General features: G+C 33.2%; 1 long non-coding RNA gene across 3 annotated transcripts; it reads right to left on the bottom strand.

Annotated features, from left to right (window-relative positions):
• Positions 1–1,051: 1,051 nt before the first annotated feature.
• Positions 1,052–4,076, bottom strand: LOC110903980. Of its 3 annotated transcripts, none has more exons than XR_002572291.2 (7): positions 3,864–4,075; positions 3,481–3,555; positions 2,525–2,653; positions 2,254–2,446; positions 2,031–2,152; positions 1,449–1,569; positions 1,052–1,327 (listed from the first exon to the last, which is right to left on the bottom strand). It is a non-coding gene; the product is annotated as an uncharacterized LOC110903980 (long non-coding RNA). The 3 variants fall into 3 exon arrangements; XR_002572292.2 differs by having other exon boundaries at positions 3,481–3,546; XR_002572293.2 differs by having other exon boundaries at positions 1,071–1,355; positions 3,864–4,076.
• Positions 4,077–4,371: the final 295 nt, after the last annotated feature.

Below are 4,371 nucleotides of genomic sequence, written 5' to 3'. Positions count from 1 at the left end.
AGGTGGAACCAACCTTATCACTTACTGTGACTCCGATTGGCTTGGTTGTCCTTTTACAAGGAGGTCTCGTACTGGTTATTTACTTCTTTTGGGAGGTGTACCTATATCCTGGAAATCAAAGAAACAATCGGTTGTTTCCCGTTCTTCCGCTGAAGCTGAATACCGAGCTATGGTAGCCACAGTTAGTGAAATAATCTGGATGAGATGGCTCTTAAAGGAACTTGATATTCCTCAGGAGGAACCGACACAATTATTCTGTGATAATCAAGCAGCCCGGCACATTGTAAACAACCCCGTGTTTCACGAACGCACCAAGCATGTTGAAATGGACTGTTACTTTATTCGTGAACGTGTCGAGTTAAACGAGATTCAAACCATGAAGATAGATACCACAATGCAGCTTGCCGATCTTCTCACCAAACCATTGGGTACTAACCGCTTCCGCACTCTACTTAGCAAGTTGGGCATTACGGATCTCCACGCTCCAACTTGAGGGGGAGTAAACGAGATTGCCCAATTCTCTCCTAATATATCTTTTATTTTTCCTTCTGGCTCCCACTCATTCTCCACTGATTACGTGATTTCTTTTTATTTGTTTCTTTTTTTCCTATATAGAGATAGGCCTTTTTGTAATCAAAATTAATGTAAACCATAACAAAATTGTTACCTTATAGTATATTTGTACGAGTCAAGGAAATTAGCTCGAGCTGATTTCACTCAATTTTTTATCCGGCTAATTTCAAACGAGATACTTTAGTTATTTAACTAGCTAATATCCCGTGTGACACACGGGTTCAAAAATAAAATTTAAAACATATTAATAAATATGATGTATGATTTTTTTGAAGAATAGAAAAAAACATGTAACCAAGTAATTTAAAATAATAATGTTTTGACGCTTGTCAGTTCAATTTTTAACTTTATGAACACAAGTTTCAATTTAGTAAGTTGTTCAGGAAATATAAGTCGACATCTTCATTTTTTAAAATGTCCTATGAAATGTTTGTTTAGATTATGAAATAATAGAAATTAATGTTAATCTAAAATAAAATAATAAAAATAAGTAAATAAATAACAAACTAAATAATTTGACATGAAAGATGTACAAAAAAAAAAAATATAAACATACATTACAAATTTCTAAAAACTTCTTTGTATACAACATTTGATGTTGTATTTGAAAGATTACCATCACTATCTAGAATAACAACTTTGAGGCCATCTAGTCTTGTAACTCTTGAGGTGGCAATTCTGACCCATTATGACCCATCAGCGCGTGAACTTGTAAGCAACTCGAGTTTTCCTAAGCTAGATGTGGCTGCTACTTCTAAAGCACCAAACACATGTTTTGCAAACTGTATTAACAACTTATAGCTATGATAAGCAGCAAACTTATGGTTGTTAACTATATCGGTATCTCTACATGTGATTTTAAGAGATTAAAATACCTGAATTCCGAATGATCCGACTCCACAAGCAACATAAACAACTGCAGCAGCTAGTCAACCAACCTTGGCTTTTGAAATATATAATCAAGGTCTGACTTCGTCGAATTTAAGAGGCGTGTATCTGTAGAAAGATCACTGGACACCTCAGCAACTTATTGCTTTGAATAGTTATAATAATAATAATAATAATAATAATAATAATAATAATAATAATAATAATAATAATAATAATAATAATAATAATAACAACAACAACAACAACAACAACAACAATAATTATTATTATTGTAACAAAAATTTTTTTTCTTCTATTTTTTTTAATATAAAATAAGATTTTGACTAAAATGGCAAGTTGAAAAGTTATAACGAAAATGCCATAAATACCTCTGGTTAAAACTGAGTTTTTAGACGGAGTGAGGCAATGTGATCAAAATGGTAAAGAAATGGAAAACTCATGGATCCACAGAAGAAAAAAAATACTATTTGGACAAAAATGGCAATTTGGGACAAACCTCAGAGACTAAAATGACAATTTACTCTGTCTTATGTATTGTGTTGTGAATGCAGTGAAGTTGTACTTACATTGAGCTCTGTTTGTTCTTTTCAAAGCAGAGATGCTAGAGTTGTCCTATTTTCTCCAAGAATTGCTAGAGTGGTGGATTTTTTATCATGTTGAACTTGTAACAGTGGACTTGTTTTTGAACCTATGAAGGACCGAAGCAGTAAATTTATGTAAGTGATAGATAAAGATGAAAGACATACTAATATATGAAAAAAAATTGAATATAGCCTAGTTATCACTAACCTAGAAATGACATCACTTTCATAGATGTTGTGGCACGATCAATTCCTAAGTTCACGGGGTGAGAAAGGACATTGACGTAATGTTTGGGCAGAGCAGAAATAAAATTCTCTTTTCGGTAGCACATCATGAGGCTGATTTTTCATTCTACAAACGTTTGATCCCTGTTATGTGCAATGGCTTGAATTACACCACCCTGCGAATAAAAGAGGATGCTTGTAGTTAATTACAGGAGAAGAAACAAAGAAAGTATAAATATGCATTAGAACTTTACATGTGTGACTCCAAAAACATGGCATGTATCACGTGGTCTGTAACGCGGGATCACACACGAGCTTCTATCGGTTCTGCCGGAGCACCCAATTCAATAGAAGCAACTCTCTCAACTTGCATTTTCTCAAACCTGTTGATTGAATGTCACATGTTAGAACTTGTGATGATAGCAGTATACTAAAATTGCTAACAATGGAATATTGTCGTCACTATTGACATATACCTTAACTTAATCTAAAAAAGTAGGTACACAACATCAATGATTAAAACTAAAATGGCATGTTAGTATACATTCAAGATAGTAGCTTTTGCTACTGAAGTGTATGGAAGATATATTAAGGAGCATATAATGATAGTAGCATATTAAGATTACATTCTCTGTTAATAAAACTTCAAATCCATGTTAATATTTTATCAAACACAACATATATTACACAGTATATTAAGGAACAATAGGTAACTCTCCAAATGTTCATTAAATAATATATTTTAGTTTAGAACATCCAAAAAACTCAAAATCATTACTTTGTATAATTATTTTTAAAATGATCATATAGTTCACAATTATAATACATATACGTAACTACAGGTTCCAAAATAATAAAAGTTTTCCTAAGCTAGATGTGGCTGCTACTTCTGAAGCACCAAACACATGTTTTGCAAGCTGTATTAACAACTTATAGCTATGATAAGCAGCAAACTCGATCCGATCTACATACAATTAACATAATTTACGGAACAAAAACTGGAGGTTTAGCTAAAACCTCTAGAAGATCGGACCATATCTGGGTCAAAAACACAAATTACACCGATTTGCAAGAGACAACATAATAAAACATGATCAGCGCCTAAATTAAGCGAAAATTAACATATTCTCCAACTGAAAACATCAAAATCAGAACCATTTCACAACGAACTAATAGAATTTTATCGCGAATTTTTATAATAAACACTTACGGTGATCTCCGGTGTTAGTAGCTGAGTGATTTCCTTGAAGAGCTCTTCATTAAAGGTGGGAAAAACCTTCAAATGCTTGCAAAGAAAATTCAATAAAAAAGTAAATCAACCCATATTTTTTACTACCCAAATCAAAGATATCAAGCAAATCATCAAAGAAAAACAGAAAACAACAAACATACTTTATTAAATCGGTTGGCAACTGATTAATTAGGGTTTCAAATCGAACAGATCTGTGACCGTATAAATTAGGGTTTTGGAAAATGAATACATACATGAATCCTACAATTTCCCAATAGACTACCCGATTAAGTTCTTCAACAACACCAAAATTATCATCCTTTGTAATGAGATTAATAGATTTGAGATGAAAGAAATCTTACATGAAGAACAGGATCAGGAGGTAGTCTGCAATGATTTTACCCCATATAAATCGAAGTCAATCAACATAAATCGAACCTCCAAATAGCTAGTACATTGCGATGAGGTGATCAGTAGAAAAAAAAGGTAGATCTCTGATGTAGGAGAAGCATCTTACAAAGGAGAGAGAGAGGTAAGATAGAGAAACGACTGAAGGAGAAATGATTAGGGTTAGGAACAATACATGGGAAAAAAAACCCGGTTAAAAAAAAAAGGAGCGTGGATAGGCTGATTGATGAACACGTTAGTAAATAAAGTGAGAGGCTGACACGTGTCCCAGGTAAATGTGGAGGGGACAAGTGTCCCAACCTTTGTTCTTTTATTACATATAGAGATAGAGATTATAGAACATTTTTACATAATACCGTAACTAAAACCAACCTAGCTAGTTTTCTTACATGACAAGGGTAATATATATTTATGAGTTCTCAATCTTAGACTATGGGGTATGGGGCTTGGGTTGGGAGAAAA

The sequence above is a fragment of the Helianthus annuus genome, chromosome 14, assembly GCF_002127325.2.
Source record: "Helianthus annuus cultivar XRQ/B chromosome 14, HanXRQr2.0-SUNRISE, whole genome shotgun sequence".
NCBI lineage: Eukaryota > Viridiplantae > Streptophyta > Magnoliopsida > Asterales > Asteraceae > Helianthus > Helianthus annuus.
The sequence above is the reverse complement of the archived record's forward strand: the minus strand, read 5'-3'. Positions and strand labels throughout refer to the sequence as shown.